Here is a 19,299-nt window from a genome sequence, read left to right as displayed (position 1 = left end):
TGCTGAACCTTATTATAATTTATTTGGGAGGAGTCCCTGCTGGGCTACACCGTGCTAGATGGATGGCAAAATCTATCTATTGTTTAAAGATTTTTCTATTTAAAGACCAGTTTAAGCTAACGAAACAGGAAGAAACAGCAGTGAAAGATATATGCCTTTTTACAGTTAGTATTTATATTAAATACTGGTATGAGGCTCCTGTAGGATCCTCCGCACCAAGAAAAGATCTACAGTTATTAAAAGACCTTGCATCGTATGAAGTTGTAAATGAAGCAGTAGCCAAAGTAGCCATGAAAAAAATAGTTGGGCAGTTGTGGTATTTGTCGGAAGAGTTAGTGTCTTTTGCTTTTTTTGACGATCAAATTTCAATACAAGAAAAGAAAAAAATGGTGGAGGCGCTGGGAGTCGAAGTCTTAGAGGACTGACAAATCAACATCAAATACATCTCTGACATGGGTATAGAAGATTTTGTAACCAGCAACTCTTTACGATTTTTCAACATAATGGGCGTATCGTGTCAGTTTTTGAGAAAAGATGTGCAAACTTGGGAGGATGATCCAGAATTTGAAGCTGCGAAGAAAATCGTTCATTCCATGCGGGTAATAAATGATATAGCTGAACGTGGTGTCGCTTTAATGGAAGAATATAATAAGTTATTAACAAATGATGAAGAGCAAAAGCAATATCTAATTTTGTTGGTGAAAGAGTACAGAAAGAAATATCCAGATACAAAAAAATCAACTCTTCTTAATAATAGGTTATCTGCTTAATTATTAAAAGTATTTTTATTTTGAAATTGTTACTTTTGCGAATCCTTTATAATCCTAAATAAAAGTTTATACTTAACATTTTTATAAAAGTTCAAACGCTGGTAGCGACCCCTAAATATTTTAGAATTTTTTTTTGTTTTACTGAAAAATTTGTTTCTCGGGATAGAGAATCGAATGAAAGGGTGCCCCGAAAGAAATAAAAAAAAGTTTTTTTTACCCATATAAGGACCACTCTAATACATATATATGTATGTAAGTTGTATGGAAAATTTTTCTTTTCATATCTTTTGGTTTGTATAAACATCTAATTGGTCACCATTAAGAAAAACATTTTTACATGTCATTGTCAACATTTTTTGCGAAGTCTGATGAATCAAAAGTTATTTAAGGTCAATGTTAATGAAACCTTTGGAAAAAAATTTCCTAAAATAAAGTTTGAAGTAATCCATTTTAAACGTAACAAAATTCTAGTGGAATTAGTGACTAGTTTCAAAAACGGCTGTCTGTCTGTTTTTGCCGCTCCTTAAAATTTTGATTGTCCTTGAACGCGTTAAACGCTGTAATATAAATACCCAAATGTGCATATAAGCATATTCTAACATATGTACATGTTGTATTCTTGCTGATTCCTTTGAATCTAATTTAAATAACTTTTAATCCATCAGACTTCGCAAAAAATGTTGAAAATGACATGTAAACTTATTTTTTTAATGGTGACCAATTTGAAGTTTATACAAACCAAAAGATATCAAAACAAAAATTTTCCATACAACTTACATACATACATATGTATATATGTATATATGTATGTATATAGGAAACAAAAATCCCTACCATATTACCATTTCCACACCTGTTTACTAATAAACAAAGTTCTATAATCAGTACAGTTGTAAACGACCCCGATAACTATTTCTAGCTTAAGCCTCAAGCACAACTTTGGTTACGTAAATATGTATATGTAACTAAATAAATGAATATTAACAAAGCAACCCCAAACAAACAAAAATATATGCATATATGCATCTATACACACATAAATATATGTACGTATAAATATATGTGCATGCTCATCTACACAAGCGATGAGCGTAACATAAACGCAATGTCTTTTACTTTACTATTCGAAGTATCCGGATAGTGCGCACTATCCGGATAGTACTATCCGAATAAACGAATAAAAAATCCGAATAAATATTATTCGGATTATTTGAAACGAATAAATTTATTCGTTTATTCGAATAACGTTTATTCGAATATAATTCGAAAATAATCCCACTACTAATATACATATAAGTACTTCGACATTACGAAATACCACCCTTCAAAAAACGCAAGTACTCCATAAATAATGTAAGGAATACTCCTTTGGGAGTATAGGAGTGTGCCAAACCTATTCTGTATTCATACAAAAAATGTGCTCCAATTAACATTGCGATGTCCTAGGAGAGGAGTAGGTGATCCCACTCTCGCTTTTTTGTAAGTATTCCATAGAGTACATACGTTAGAGTATTTTCCAAAGTACTTTCACTGTAGTACTCCATGGACCATCCACAGAGGATCATATACCAAAGTACTAAAGAGGAATTGTGTCGGAAAGAATTATCGGAGTGAATTTAATTTAAAATGAAAGTAAATGAAGAGGGGCAATACAACTTTTATATTTTATTCTACGAATATTCTTAAGTTATTTAGCATTTGCGTGAATAAAGAAACTAATATTTCTCTATACTATAGTATGTATACATAAAACCAGTGCGCAGTTGCATTTTATCATAGTACCCATAGTAAAATTTTATTATCAGTTATTTGTATGCAATATTTTACTTTTGGCAACTCTGTTCGATCGTCATCGTTTCGTGATCATGGTCGTTAAAAAACGAGCAATGATCGGCTGATGGTGGTCCGCAAACGCATTTCAAAGTAGTATTGTTAGAGTACTCCAACATGAAGAAAATGGAACACGTAATCCAACAATTTTTGCAGGGTATACATAAAACCAGTGCGCAGTTGCATTTTATCAGAGTACCCATAGTAAAATTTTATTATCAGTTATTTGTATGCAATATTTTAATTTTGGCAACTCTGTTCGATCGTCATCGTGTCGTGATCACGGTTCAGCACGAAAGGAGAATCGGTTATAAATAGAAAAAAAAGTAAAAAAAAAAATTCGGGTAGAATCATGGTTCAACTATATCGTTGGCTCATCTGTACAATAACAAAATATGTCTGTTCAAATTGTCAAAATCTGTGTATTGGTGTTGGTGCGAATGGTATGGAATGGAAACATAAAACTTGCAGTTTTTTATGTGTAAGAACTTGTTGCCATTGTGTTGGTTTCATTTTGAGTTTGCCATCTCCTTTTGACAATGCCATCGACCATGCAATGAAAAAATAATAATAAATGCAAAGCGCGATAACCTCCGAAGAGATCTAAGGCCGAGCTTCTCTTCCAATTTGCGTCGTGCTCCCATTGATTTTCCCTACAAATCGGCCGGACGGGACCTACATGTTTTATGCCGACTCCGAACGGCATCTGCAAGGCAGATGAGTTTTCACTGAGAGATTTTGATGGCAGAAATACACCCGGAGCGCTTGCCAACACTGCCGAGGGGCGACCCCGCTTAGAAAAACTTTCTTCTAATTGAAAAACCTTATTTCTAAAATTTTCATATTGCTTTGCCCGGGGTGTGAACCCAGGGCATACGGTGTGGTAGGCGGAGCACGCTACCATCACACCACGGTGGCCGACCATGCAATGAAATAAATAAAATCAGCTGATGAGATGAGCCAACCATATAATTGAGCCATGGGTAGAATTATCGCTAAAGAAAACTATACTTTCAATTTAATTCCAATAAGAAAATTAGCTTCAAATAAGTGTCTAATGTACTAAAATCTATCAAAGTGCAAAGTGCAGAATACAACCGAAGCGAGAATATACTATATAAATTTGGAAAAATGAAAAAATTAGGTATGAGTTTTTAAGCGGGGATTACCCTTATTTCTTTAAATGTATGAAAATATTTATTTGAAGCAATTTTTAATCTAAAATAAATTTTTAATTCAAATTCCACTCCCGGGAGAAAAGGCTTTGAACAGATTTACAAGGTATAATCGAAACAGCTATCGCCTTGGCCGTCCTGATGTCACGTTGTTTAAATTTTTCCCAAATTATTAAATAAATTATAAATAAAAAATTGCTTCAAATAAATGTTTTCATACATTTAAAGCAATAAGGGTAATCCCCCCTTAAAAACTTATGCAAATAGACAACATTGGTTACTTCGTTCTAGTTCTATAAATAGAACAAAGGCAACACCAAGTTCCTTTGAAACCGCCTTACCAACGCATTACTTTACCATATGATGCCATACGAAATATGGACTAGGAAGAAAGAAAATATGCAAAGAAGGCAATTGGGATAAGGTTTTAGAGCAACTAAGGCATAACGTGGCTGAATGCGCTTGTAACACTTGTATCACAATGGTATCAAAAAGTTTCATAAATTTGGTTTTATTTTTATAAAATCGGTATTCATGTATAAAGCCGTAGTCATTGGTGCCGTATGTCGTATCGCTGTATCCGTATCCCTAACGTAATCAGCTGTTTATCGTTACGACGGTAAACCAAAACCCAATTGGTTGGCTACGATACGGTTACGACCTTAGCGGCACCAATAATCGATTGCATTGATTCTCATAAGATTGGTCGAATCAGCTGTTAAAAGGTTACCGATACGGTTACCGATAAAGCACCAATGTCTTCAGCTTAAATTGCTACCCTTCAAATAACGCGAGTACTCTATAAATAATGCAAGGAATACTCCTTTGGGAGTATAGGACTGCTCCAAATCTAATCTGTATTCATACAAAAAATGTGCTCCAATTAACGTTGCGATGTCCTAGGAGAGGAGTAGGTGATCCCACTCTCGCTTTGTTTGTGAGTATTCCATAGAGTACATACGTGAGAGTACTTTCCTAAGTACTTTCACTGTAGTACTCCATGGAGCACCCGCAGAGGATCATATGTCAAAGTACTAAAGAGGAATTGTGTCGGAAAGAATTATCGAAGTGAATTTAATTTAAAACGAAAGTAAATGAAGAGGGGCAATACTACGAATATTCTTATGTTATTTAGCATTTGCGTGAATAAAGAAACTAATATTTTTCTATACATACTATAGTATGTATACATAAAACCAGTGCGCTGTTGCATTTTATCAGAGTTGCCAAAGTAAAATTTTATTATTAGTTATTTGCATGCAATATTTTACTTTTGGCAGCTCTGTTCGATCGTCATCGTGTCGTGATCACTGTCGTTAAAAAACGAGCTATGATCGGCTATCGGAGTATTGTTAGAGTACTCTAACATGAAGAAAATGGAACACGTAATCCAACAAATTTTGCAGGGTATGCATCGTGAAATGCCAAAATTTTGTGCCTACCATTATTTTCATGCTCAACCTTTCGATTTCAAAGTATTTTCGAAAGCATGTATGTATTATGATTTTAAATACTTTTTGTATTTTTTTATTTGGTACTTTTGTCATCACTGGGTGTGTACATTTCATACTTATATAAGTTTAATAAAGCAATGTAATAATAACAATGTAAATAAATGGTATTTTTAAAAACACAGAGTGAAAATTTCTGAAAGTGATCACCGAAAACCTCATAATTTATTTTTCAGCAACAAATATATTATTTGATAGCTATCGATAATACAACCAAATGCTCGTCTTCGATTTATCCAAAAGATACTTGCCGTCTTTCAGTAACTTTTACAGCTCCGGCTCACGCTCAATTCTCACGGGAATGCTCTGGATCATTGAGAGACTTGAGAAGCAGGTGTCGTGAAATTTTCGCACACGTGAAATGTGATAGGCAGATGTCGCCGCTGTTTTTCATTTAACTCATACGGCGAAAGGCTAAGCAGCGACATGCCACCCGATGATAGCTACTGTATCCTTAATTATCGCCATTTGATTTTTCTTTCTCCTTTTCCTTTTAAACAGGGTGCGCAAAAATTCGATTGCAATTGCTCAAAAACATGATTTTCTCGTATTATCTCATTTTACGTTCGCGATTTCTCGCGATAAATACTTATAAGGACGAACGATTGCAAAACAATATATGTATACCTTTTTCGTTTTTGAGAGACTAGATAAACAACTTTTCACAGCAGCCTTTCCGCCGCGATCGATCGATTTGTACGCTCCTTCGTTTTCGATGTGTATACACAAAATTATTGCCTGCGGTCTCTCAACTACGAAAAATATTTTAGCGAACGTTCGTTGAACTTAGCATTTATCGTGAGAGATCGAATTTTTGAGCAATCGCGATTGTTCTTCCTACGGTGCGGATGCAAAAAGTTGAGTTTAATCAGTCGAAAAAAAATTATATATACGTGGTAGATTGTTTTTAATCTTATTAGTATTATATTAATAAAAAAAAAAATGGGAAAACGTCGAATATTGACAAGGCAAAACTTGTGCCCTTTAATAAAGATACCAATTTGTCAAAATGCCTTTTATGCGAAAAAGAGCTTAAAGGGCATATATTAGGAAACATTAAAAGACACTACGAGACCATACATAAACATAGCTTTGGTGAAGTGGAACCATCCACAAGTGCAAGTAAGAACCCAAATCGTGTAAAATTGAATAAAACCGAGTTTATAAAATGGTGTGTTGGACTGGTAACTGTAAAAAACATACCATTTCGAATTTTCGACGACGAACTATATTTTAAGCAAATGATTGGACCCTTCGAAAAAAAGTTTAACTTGAATTCTAAAAATATCGTTGAGCACGTGAACCTTAAAGATTAATATTGCTACAAGAATGGGAAAAAGTATATTGGGTATAAATATTCCATACATCAAAAATTTTAAAATTGTGATAAACACTATTGGTATGATACAACTGAAAAAGAGGCATACGGCACATTTCTTAAAAGAGGAAATATCAAAATGCCTGCGGGAATATCAAATTGAACTGACACAAATTTATTAAACTACATCAGACAATGGGAGAAACATGATAAAAGCCTCCCAACTACTCCAGCAGGAAATGTCAGACTTGCAAAATGATGATTTGGAGGTTCTTTCAGAAAACGAGGATGACGACTGCGAATCAGTACACGATCGCTTAAATTCAGTGCTGGCCATAGTTAGATATGCTGCGCATACAATTCAACTTGCAGCTCATGATTCTTTAAAGCATATGCAAGGAAAATTAGAAGATTGCAGAAAAATTGTGAAACTCCTAAGGGCGAGCATTAGGCGTGGTCGTAAAACTGTGGAAATACGTATGCCACCTCTGGACAACATCACCCGCTGGAACTCAACATTTGAAATGATGGAGTCCCTGTTGAGTTTAAAAGATCACATAAATAGGAACGAGATCGAGTTTCCTGTTGACACTGAAATTGATTGGAGCTTTGTAGAAAGCTTTGTCGATGCATTCAAACCAATGGCGCAATGTACAAAGCAACTTCAAACTGGTGATTTCTACAGAGATTTGCTAATATGTGAAGTCAAATTAAAAACAATGACTGGAATCCTTTAGCTGCCAAACTGTTAGAATCTATGGAAAAGAGAAAGGAAGTATTGATGAACAACGTCGCATTCCTTGCTGGTATATACCTCGATCCAAGATTTAACTTCTTAGATTCACCGTATATGACTGATGAGCAGAAGAAAAGTGCAGTGGTATGTGTAAAATATCCAACTTCGTGCTTTTGTTTGAAAAATTGTCATTTCCTAAGGTGCATATATTACGAACAAACGCAAGCCTTAATTCCTTGAATGGAGAATGCAATTCGCCTAATGAAAGAAATGAATCAGAAGATACTGCGCTAGGATTACTTAATGATCCCTACAGTATTTTAGGAGAGGAGTTCAACATCATGACCAGGTGTACATTGACAACTGAAAGCAATGCTAGTATCCGCCAAAAGCTCGATAATTTAGCATACGGCGAAAGGAAGCATTTTGAGGCTGATGTACTTGATTATTGGAAAAATCTATCCACAAAAGAAAAGGATTTATATAAGCTGGCGGAAGTCATTTTAGCTGTTCCGTCAAGTCAAGTTTCCGTTGAGAGAGTCACTAAGCAGCGCTCCAGATTAAGCAGTACCACAATAAATGATTTACTTATGATTAAGCTCAATAATATTTTACTGGAAAAAGTAAATTTCTAAAAGTTCAATTCAAGTTTTACTAAATTGTCGCATGAATATCTTTTAAATATTTTATATTTTCTTTGAATTCATATTTTTAAGTTTATTTTGTACCTACTTGAAATTTTTCATTTACTGAATTTGGTGTTGAATTGCATATGTATGTATGTACGTATGTATATGAAGTGAATTGATATCTTAATAAATGGAAATATTTATAAAGATGTAGTTCCCTTTCTTGTACTTTGTTCATTTCAAAAAGAATAAAAGAAAACTTTGTTTTTCATGTCAATGTATCTACCTACTATTTTTACATTTGATGTCATCATAATTGAAATACGCTGTATCCATACTTACTTATGTATGTATGTATGTACATGCATAATACATAACTACCTGCTACTATTGAGAAGTTTTTTAAATCGGATACCCTGCAAAAATTGTAACTAGTGAAAAAACTCCTATGAAATGGCAGAGAAATCTTCCTCTCCCTCACATTCATAATACCTCCTTTTCTCCCATAACCGGTTTCCGCTTTTTCGAACATTGTTCAGAATAGGAGGAAAGGGAGAAGTGAAAAACTCACAAGGAATTTTTATTTAGAATACGAGGAATGGGAGAAGGGAAAAAAACTCGCACGGAATTTTCGTTTAGAATTGGGCTGATTGATTTTCAAGCGAACGATCGCGCGATCGATCTTTTTAAAGCGAGAAAATATTTGAGTTTTGCAGTGGATGCTCGCAAATAACGATCGATACCAAAAAATCTAGTCACCATGCTTGAAAAGAAGTTTTGTCGCTCGTATTAGTTTGTGAAAATTGTTGTAGCTTGTGAGAGATTGTTTATTCATTCGTAGGCAAATTCGATTTTTCACTCGCGAGAAATGCCAAGCAGTCAATTTTAATTGAGCGATAAGTTATTTGAGAGATCGTATTTTGAGCGTTCTCCGCACCCTGCTTTTAAAGTTGAAGTCTAGTTGAGGGGTCGACTGCTAATACGCTACCCAAAATATCGAGAGAGGTGTCAAACGACGCGTATTGACCTCAGTATTTATAATCCGAAAAATTTTAACTCGTTCAAAAGATATTAAACAAAAACCGAAAAATTACCCGCGGGTCCCTCCGAAACCGGGGGTGGTATCCACAGAACACCTCTCTGCATTGGCCGCGCTTATAAAAAATTATCCTGGTTGGGTCCAACACCGGTTGGGAGATCAAAACTATATCCGCGCAAAACACTTATGTTTACATTTTTTTTGTGGGTACAACAACATTACAACAATCACATGAAAATAGCCAACTTCAACTGCAAATATCCCGGCAGAGATACAATTTTTTTCCGCCTTCGGATTATTGTCGTCGGGGTCAATACGCGTCTTTTGACACCTCTCTCGATACTTTTGGTAGCGTATTAGCACGATGGAATTATAGAAGCTGGCGCATTGCGCATGTACATATTATTTTATGGGCAATTTTTACGACATTTTCCTTTAGCTCTTGTTTTTTCTCTCTTTCTTTCATTCGCTGAAGCAGTCAAGTGTGACGTAGATGCGCAGAACGAAGCAATTTTGAACTATTCACGAGTTCTACACAATCTACTGTGTGTGATTTGTGGCGTATTAGCAGTCGACCCCTCAACTAGACTTTTATCGACAATTCAAACAGCTATTTGCTTGTACATAATTAAAAACTTGTAAAATGCCACCTAATAAAAACCGCACTGCGTTTCTTTAGCGCACGCAAACAACTGGCGTTTTTTGCCCGAACCGAAATAAGTATGCGTTACGATAATGTAAAACATGTATGTAAACGTCAAATCTAAATGTCACGCAGAACAAAAATTGGAAATCGAGTTGGCTTTTCACGCAGCAAATTTAATTTCGGTTGCTGTCATACAAATTGCATGTGCATGAGCGATTTTTGACAGAAAATTACTTGCTTCCCTGCAAAAATCGTGTGACCAAAAACGCACACAGACACACGAATTTTTGACAGGGGTGACGATTTGGAATGAAAAATTCTCCAAATGAAATAGCATGTTGACAAATTTAGCTTTCCCACAATGTATCGTGCTCTCTCGCACCTATTATTTTTATAGGGATGGCAAAATACCTCATTTTTGCGTGCAAAAAAATCCGCCATTTCTTATTCAGCAGAGACAGCAAAACATTGGTGGTCGAAAATTTTTTCAATTTTGAGAGTTTTAAATGGAATATATCCGGAAAGATTTAAAATTAAGAGGGAGTTCTCCAGATCACATATATATATATTTTAAAGTGCGCAAACTTATAATTTAAAAGTTATTTGGTGTTAAAGTTTGCAAATTTCTATACAAATTTTATATGTGTATACGTATATATATGTGGCAGCACAGCTTTGTAATGTCATCAATAAAATATATATATATATATATATATATATATATATATATATATATATGTGCATGTTGCTACAAAAGCGCGATTGATTTAATAAAAACATTTATAATAAGTGAAAACAATGCAAAAATGAAATGTGAAATATACAAAAATGCAGTTTAAGTTTATCGTTGCCAATTTATATAGATATGTATGTGGATTAAGGTTTTGAAAGATGTGTAAATTGTAATTTAAAGTGCTATAGAAATTTGCTAAATTTGCAAACTTTAACAACAAATAACTTTTAAATTATAAGTTTGCGCATTTTAAAATATATATATTTGTGATCAGGAGAACTCCCTCTTTCATTTGATACCAAGTTTTACCCCGAAGTCGGGGGGTGCTATTCTAAAAATTTTCCAAAGTCTTTAATATACAATGATTTTTGCTGTTTATTTCGACAAAAATTTTTGATTTGAGTTTTGTGCTCATCGAAAGAATTCACAATTATATAGCACCATGCCGCGAATTATGATAAAAGGTGGTGTGTGGAGAAACACTGAGGTAAGCATTTGACGCGACTGGTTACTCTTGGCCGTTTATTAACTAAATTGATAACTTTCAGGATGAAATCCTCAAAGCAGCTGTAATGAAATATGGCAAAAACCAGTGGTCACGTATTGCATCACTGCTGCACCGCAAATCTGCCAAGCAATGTAAGGCACGCTGGTACGAATGGCTTAATCCTAGCATAAAGAAGACAGAATGGTCACGGGAGGAGGATGAAGAGTTTTTGCATTTTGTTGGTGGTGAACGTTTCAACATTTTCCAAGGTTTGGCATTAATTTCATTTTTATAGTTTATAATTATTTAAAGGTTGCGTTAATGCTAGAACAATTACATTGATTTTACGTAGCAGTGTTGAAAAATTTTTGGAAGAAACTGAGCTTCGTTACATGATGCTATAATGCTTGTGCGGCGTACAATTAAACATGATTTTGTTGTTGCTGGTAAGTCAAAATACAAATTGAAAAAAAATCTTAGGGCCTCATTCTCTATTAGGAAACGAACATACGATCAGAGGCGAATCGCTAGTGTATTTGCACTATGTTAAACAATTGCAACTTATCACTTGACAATTACTTTTGCCTTCCTGTTTGTTAGAAAGGTAAAGACCGAACGAAAATGATAGAGAATACCATTGCTAGACGAAATCGTTTGGAGGCGAATCGTTCGCAATACAGAATGAAGCCTTTAAATTGTTAAGTAATATATTGAAAAGATTGTGTCCAAATACCCCCCAGCGGGTTAGGGGTCAAAATTTACCCGCGGTAGGTATGCCTGTCGTAAGAGGCGACTAAAATACCAAATTCAAGGGGCTGTGTAGCGCAACCCTTCAGGTTGCCAGCGCAATATATAGCTTCTGCAAACCCAATTGTCAACCTCACCTATCCGCGGCGAATCCTGTTTCACTAACAGACGAGGATCTGGGGGGGGGGGTAGGTGGGTGGGTAGGGAGGGATGGCCTGAAGGTTTATTGTGGCCACATAAATCGTTGCCGAGAAGGTCGGGCTGGCACTTTAATGGTGCTGTGTTACCGGAGCGTACCGGATCTGTATCCGGCTAAAGGACCATCACATCGATAACACTCCCCAAAGCCTTCGGGAGCAACCTTATCGCTACAAAAACAACAACAACATTGTGTCCAAATCCCAAAAAAAAAACTATAAAATTTGTGTCAGTGAAATGATAATTATTGCTTTTGGTTGTTAGTTTTGAGGCATCGTCATCGAGTTCCTTCTGACCGTATATGCCGGTTCTTTTGCATTCTTTTACATGCATAAAGTGCCGTTAAAGCCTTCCTCACCCTCTCCTCCACGTTGAGCTTCCATGACAGCTACCTGTCTAGGATCATTCCTAGATATTTTGTGCAAGGTTTCTCCCGTAGGGTCGCCCCTCCTAACTTAGGCCTCGTCCAATTAGGGACCTTGTACCTCTTTGTAAACAAGACCATATGCAACGTCATCTGCGTAAACCGTAAGTTTTTCTGGTCCCTCGTAGAATCCCCTAAGCAGTTGGTTAATGACCAGCGTCCACAGCAGAGGTGATAGCACCCCTCCCTGCGGAGTGCCTCTGTCCACTAATTTCGTGGCTGCGTACAATCCCCATTGCGATGTAATCTTACTGCAGTTTAACATGCAGTCGATCCATATGGGTAAGGCTGGATGTACTTTAACGTAATTAAGACCATCAATAATCGCCCATTTAGAAAGCCCCGACAATGCTTAAGAAGACTTCTAGAGCATATTCCTTATATTCCAGGGCTTTTTCTATGCTTATTACCACCCTATGCAATGCGGTGTCTACTGACTTGCCTTTGGTGTACGCCTGTTGTGTTGTGGAGAGCAGCTTTTCATCCACGTTGGACTTTATGTACACATCTATCAGCCTCTCAAAGGTTTGAGCAGAAATGATGTTAAGCTATTGGGTCTATAATCTGGGATACACGTGACCGATCTTCCCCGCCTTTGGTAGGAAAGCTACACTAGCAGTTCTCCAAGAGTGCGGTACATGATTCAGTTTATTATTTTAAGCCATCCCACGACCGCCCTACTTGAAACTTGTAGCATGGCCGAACATGTACCATCTGAGCCCGGCGATTTCACCACCACTACGAGGTCCTCAGTAGTGTAATTAGGCAGCATATATGAATGCTGCTGTTTCCTTACCATTACTACAGCTCGCACCCGTCCTTCCGTTTGCGCATAGTAAACGCCAAATCCGCGCGCGCTAAGTCCAGAACCCTTTCCTCCCGATGGAAACCACGTCTCCTGGATCAGCGCGTTAGGAGGAGGAGTTCGCTCGACGCCACTTTACTGTGTTGGAGGTTTATCTGTATGACTCGCAGTACCAATGGGCTGCTTGTCCCCCTCCAGCACCTTCATCGTGACGTCGTCGTCCTCCTCTAGCTCTTTTGGTTTAGAATGTTCGAAGCCCCCTTTAGCCTCTTATACCTGTTGTGCCGGGTGTTCCTCTGTGCGACTCACAGCACCATCTGGCTGTTGGTCCCCTTCTAACACATTCGGGGTGACGTGGGCTACCTCCACCTGTCTTTTTTCCCTTAGGCTTTTGAGGTCCTTTTCGACGTCCACCGCGTTAGGACTTTAATACCCGCGACTTCTTTTCCTGAGTCGCATATTCATTTTGCCTGTACCTAAGGACATTTTTCCAAGCTGCGCGTACAATATATCCTCCGCCTGCTTGTTTATTTGGAAGATGTATAACTAACCTTCGTCCGTAGGCCGAGATACAGTAAGGACCTTCGAATCCTGTGTCGGTATGTTCGGATTCTGATTCTGCAAAAGTCGCAGTGTATCCTCCGACTTCATCACGCATGGTATCCATACCTTAACTTTTGTTACCTTGGGGATTTGCGCTTTATCCACCATCTCAAACCGAGCGTTCGTGCCCTGCCTTTGGAGGTTTGGAACCACTTCCTCCAGCCATCGCAAGCTCGCGATGTTGTCGCACGCTATCATCTTCATACCATTATACCATCCCCCGAATCAAAGGTTGGAAGGAGCTTACTTGGTTATTCCCGCATCATCTTAAGCATTAAGCTAATAAGCTCCTTTTCTACAGATCTGGAGATCGGCTAAGACCTCACACCAACGACGATTTTCGTTACAATTGCTAGTGCATGCTCTCCAAGATGTAGATCCTGATCGAAAGTCACACCCAAAATTTTAGGGTGTAAGACAGTCGGTAGGGTAATGCCATATGGTCGACATTTGGCGCGGTCATGTTTTAAATAAGGTCACCGATGATTTGGTTGGTGACAATATCACGTTTCGCGAGGCGACAAAACTGGAGAGATTGGGGAGATAACTGTTTATTTTATTACAAAGCTCATCGATGTAGGAAACAATAGCATAGGCGTAGAAGCAATAGTGACTCCTGGTGGTAAAGGTAGCTATTGATATGTAGAAGTTAAGCAGAAGTTTGAATATGAGTTTTTTAAGTTAAAAAAAAGCAAAAAAAAGCGTTGAGGATTTTTAATATCTTACCAGGTATCTTCGTACATGTTTCTAAGAATGAAGAATAAAACGTATTCAAACTCAATTTTCACCAGGACAAAGCCGCTGAGACTTCGCTACACTTTAACATACAATACGTTACCCCATTTTAGCACAACTATCATTTTTTGATTTTATTAAATTTTATAAAATGTTTCTTCCTCTACAGTTCTATTTCGGTATGGGATGGTAAATATGGCTTTCGCATTTTCTCCATCAATAACTGTGAAAAGGTGGAAGAAATCTATGCGTGTAAATCTCACGTATTATCTTGGTCGAGCGTTTCTTCAATAGCTCTCTAGTGGTGATGGTGACAGCACCATTCATGTTTACAAATGTTACACTTCAAAAAGAATCAAAATATCTGCCATTGCGTCTACGGCTCAAATACCCACAGTATATGAATGAATCGATTGCACCTAATTGTCCGCCTAACGGATAGTATACATATTCATCAAATCGAAAATATTGCACCAAACGAACTGGGTCTGAATACTGAAACAGTACACATATTCAAAATCGATGAGGAGGCTGTGATGATGGTATAGGGTGAGTTGTTGAATAACATACGAAAACCACTTTAACCCATCTATATATTTGCATTACAGCTAAAGCGTTACAAACAGCAAAAATTGCTGGCGCCAAGCAATTGGAAAAGGCAGTGAAGCTTTCATCACACCGTACGGATGGTGTAAAGTTAGAAACTGCTGTTGTAACAGCTGCCACCGACACAACGGTCATCTCTACTTCGCCGAGTAGCGGCTCGTCCGACTATCTATCGAAGACAGTATAATCATATCTTTTGCCAACAGAGGTTAGCGATGTGCATGCACAGGAAATGATTTCAATTGGAAAACAAAAATCAATTAAGAGAGTTGATTTATTATTAAAGTATTTACTTTTCTTTATATCAACAGTATTAATTTAAGTTGCAATATCACGTACATATATAATAAGGGATGTGATACGATTGCTGTCGGAATTAGATTTGAAACCAATCAATACTCCTGCTATGGGTTGTAGAATTATTGTTTGAATAATTAGATTTAGAACAATAATAAGGCTGACTTAATTACAAGTCGTACATTTTTAAGTTCATCAATTATGACAGCAATCGGATTCCACGACACCTTTGAATATTATTGATCTGAAAAAAGAGTAAACCTAATCTGAATTTCTACTAAGCTTTAAGTTGTAGATTATTCAAATAATTGGAGTTTTTTCTAAAGCTTAAAATTATTTTCTGCTCGCTTAGAAAATATTTCAATTGGAAAACAAAAACCAATTAAGAGAGTTCATGTTATTATTAAAGTACTTACTTTTCTTTATATCAATTGTATTAATTTAAGTTGCAATATCACGTACATATATAATAAGAGATGTGATACGATTGCTGTCGGAATTAGATTTGAAACCAATCAATACTCCTGCTATGGGTTGCAGAATTATTGCTTGAATGATTAGATTTAGAACAATAATAAGTCTGACTCAATTACTAGTCGCACATTTTTAAGTTCATCAATTACGACAGCAATCGGATTCCACGACACCTTTGAATATTCTTGATCTGAAAAAAAAAGAGTAAATCTAATCTGAATTTCTAATTAGCTTTAAGTTGTAGATTTAAATTGATTCAAATAATTGCAGTTTTTTCTAAAGCTTAAAATTATTTTCTGTTCGCTTGGAAAAGATTTCAATTGGAAAACGAAAACCAATTAAGCGAGTTTATTTGTTATTAAAATATTATGAACTGTATTAATTTAAGTTACAATTTCATGTGCATATATAATAAGGGATGTCGTGATACGATTGCTGTCGGAATTAGATTTGAAACCAATCAATACTCCTGCTAAGGGTTGCAGAATTATTGCTTGAATGTTAGATTTAGAACAATAATAAGTCTGACTCAATTAATAGTCGTACATTTTTAAGTTCTTCAATTACGACAGCAATCGGATCCACGACACCTTTGAATATACTTGATCTGAATTTCTACTAAGCTTTAAGTTGTAGATTATTCAAATAATTGGAGTTTTTTCTAAAGCTTAATATTATTTTTTTGCTCGCTTAGAAGAGATTTCAATTGGAAAACAAAAACCAATTAAGCGAGTTTATTTATTATTAAAGTTCTTCTGTTTTATATGAACTGGATTAATATAAGTTCCAATTCCTGTACATATATAATAATATTGAAAATAATAAATATTGAAAATTCAATTTTTTTGGTTCATATTTTATTCATATGGCTGCTCCAGGTAAAGTAAATCTGCAGGTAAAATTCACGTTATATGGCGGTTATATAAATGGTAAAACCGCAGTAAAATTGATTGTCAAATGACTCGAAAATGTAGAGTGAAATGACGGAAAAATGACCGCCATTTGACGAGCATTGTGACGTGTGTGAGCAGCACAGTACTATGCTCATATCCTATAGGTGGGAGCGGAATGCACGATCACATTAATAGGAACGAAACGGAAAATTTGGTCACAAAACCTAATCCGCCCATGCAAAAATGACTATGAATATAACCGCTGCAGAAAGTCACAATGACCGTAAAATGACTAGTAAAATGACGTGGAGCGTTTTTGCAGGGTTGCGTTTATATTAGGTTGACATGTAAGAGCACATTTTTTATTTCTGTGAAATAAATTTCTATTTCTAAAATTGTTGCAAAAACCGTTAAAAAATGTTTCTGGAGAACATTTTTGCACGCAAGGAGAACCACATAGGCAAAGTTTTACTCTCTATTATATTCCGTTGAGAAAAAAATGGCGCGCAGTATTGATGCTAGATATTTTCATTTCCACACCTTGGACTTGAAGATTTTCCATACAAAATTTTATTTTTAAAATACCTCAAGTATTGAACATTTGAATACTTTTTTCTTTGGATATTTAATTTTTGTTCTGTAAAGTATTTCAAAAATTTGTCAGCTTACATATAAATGTCTCAGCTTACATATAGTTTTGTGTATGTTTGCTATTTGCACTTCAATATAAAAATTTTGTTTGAAAAGAAGTGTACATTTTGATTGTCATTCCATAACTCGAGAACGGCTCGATAGATTGCCATGAACTTTTTAGGAACGATACAGGAATGAGAGATGATGGTTAGTTGATTTTGTAATCCCAAATCGGTTTAGCCATATATATATATAAAAATCAAATTCTGTGTGTGTTCGCTATGGAAACGCATTTCCCATACAACAATCATCACCAAATTTTGGTTATGGGTTCCTTCGATCAACGGGAAGGTTTTAGGCTAAAAATAATTTCGATATATAAAAGGGGCGTGGCACCTCCCATACAAATGGAATCTTTGGTACTGCATACCTTTGAAGGTATACATGCCAGAACATTGAAATTCAATGAGGAGTTATATGAGGTCAATCCCTAACACCATCAAGAAAATGCGGAATTTGGAGAAAGGGGGCGTGGCACCTTTCATACAAATGGAATATTTAGTAATGCATAACTTTGAAGTTATACATGACAGAACATTGAAATTCAGTAAGGAGTTATATGAGGTCAATCCCTAACACCACCAAGAAAAGGCGGAATTGGGAAAAAGGGAGCGTGGAACCTCCCATTCAAATGGAATCTTTGGTACTGGTAACACCACCAAGAAGATGCGGAATTGGGAAAAAGGGGGCGTGGAACCTCCCATTCAAATGGAATCTTTGGTACTGCATAACTTTGAAGGTATACATGCCAGAACATTGAAATTCAGTAAGGAGTTATTTGAGGTCAATCGTTAACACCACCAAGAAAATATGGAATTGGGAAAAAGGGGGCGTGGCACCTCCCATACAAATGGAATATATTATACTGCATATATCTGGATGTCGTAATGCTAGGATAATTAAAATTGGTAAGGAGCTATGTGACGTTAAGTCCTAAAACCTCCAGTAAAATGTGGAATGTGGAAAAACTATGGCTGCTGTACAAACTAAAGTTATTTTAACACCTAAAGTTTGACTGCATTGTTGAGTTTAGCTGTTATGCCTTTTGGACGTTTAGTAATCTGCCGCTGTTAAAAAAATTGTTTAGCTTCAGTCCATCTACATCTTCTATAAAAATCAAATTCTGTGTGTGTGTGTTCCCTATGAAAACGTGTTAGCTATACTTTGATCATCACCAAATTTTGGCTCGAGGTTCCTTCGATCAAGACGAAAGTTTTTCATATTTCAGAATTAAGAATTTTAAATTTAAATGTTTTTGTTTTTTTGCCTATGTAAAAGAAATATCTTAGCTCCCAAAAATGATCATGTTAACAAAATCAATGATCGCTTTCAAAATCAATTTCCTGGTGAAGTGACGAAATATAAATCGATCGACACAGTTACAGATGAAAATAAAATTGTGAATTATCCAAATGAATTTCTATACTCCTTAGAACCAAAAGGAAAGCCTGCGCATATATCAACTTTGAAAATTGGCTCACCAGTCATGCTTCTTCGGAATGTAATCAAAGCAACAATCATCAGCGGTAAAAGCAATACAATAATATAAAATAAGATACAATAAGATACAAGAATAAAATGTTTTAACAGAAAATTTCACCAAATATGCGTACAAAATTCAATTCAATTTACAGAACAATAAATTAAATTATCAACAAACAAAACAGAAAAAATAACGCAACATCCATTCGATCTCGGGCGTTACAACGTGCGCCTAGTAAAAAGCTATTATTATATAATAATGGTAATGCTGACTTTCTTATTCATTTAGAAGGCAACTAGGGATTTCAGGTAAGGCGCCACCGAGATCCAGGTTCGTCGGTGGCCATGGATGAGGTTGGGCCAAACACCAAGCGTCGCAACAACACCAGCGGCGGCCCGTTGTACATTCGGTTTATTTTTCTTTTTTGTGATCTTTGTTTCAGCGTTGGTAACCGGTTGTTTCCGGTT

The 19,299-nt window shown here is 36.1% G+C and overlaps 1 long non-coding RNA gene and 1 pseudogene across 1 annotated transcript; both read left to right on the top strand.

The window, feature by feature from the left end:
- The window catches only part of LOC137254195 (T-complex protein 1 subunit eta-like), a 101,178-nt pseudogene that overhangs the window by 56,284 nt on the left and 25,595 nt on the right, over positions 1-19,299 (top strand).
- Positions 11,228-16,169, top strand: LOC137251855 (uncharacterized). Its single transcript, XR_010953374.1, has 3 exons — positions 11,228-11,320; positions 14,556-14,935; positions 14,995-16,169. It is a non-coding gene; the product is annotated as an uncharacterized lncRNA (long non-coding RNA).

Source organism: Eurosta solidaginis, chromosome 5 (assembly GCF_040869045.1).
Source record: "Eurosta solidaginis isolate ZX-2024a chromosome 5, ASM4086904v1, whole genome shotgun sequence".
NCBI lineage: Eukaryota > Metazoa > Arthropoda > Insecta > Diptera > Tephritidae > Eurosta > Eurosta solidaginis.
The sequence above is the reverse complement of the archived record's forward strand: the minus strand, read 5'-3'. Positions and strand labels throughout refer to the sequence as shown.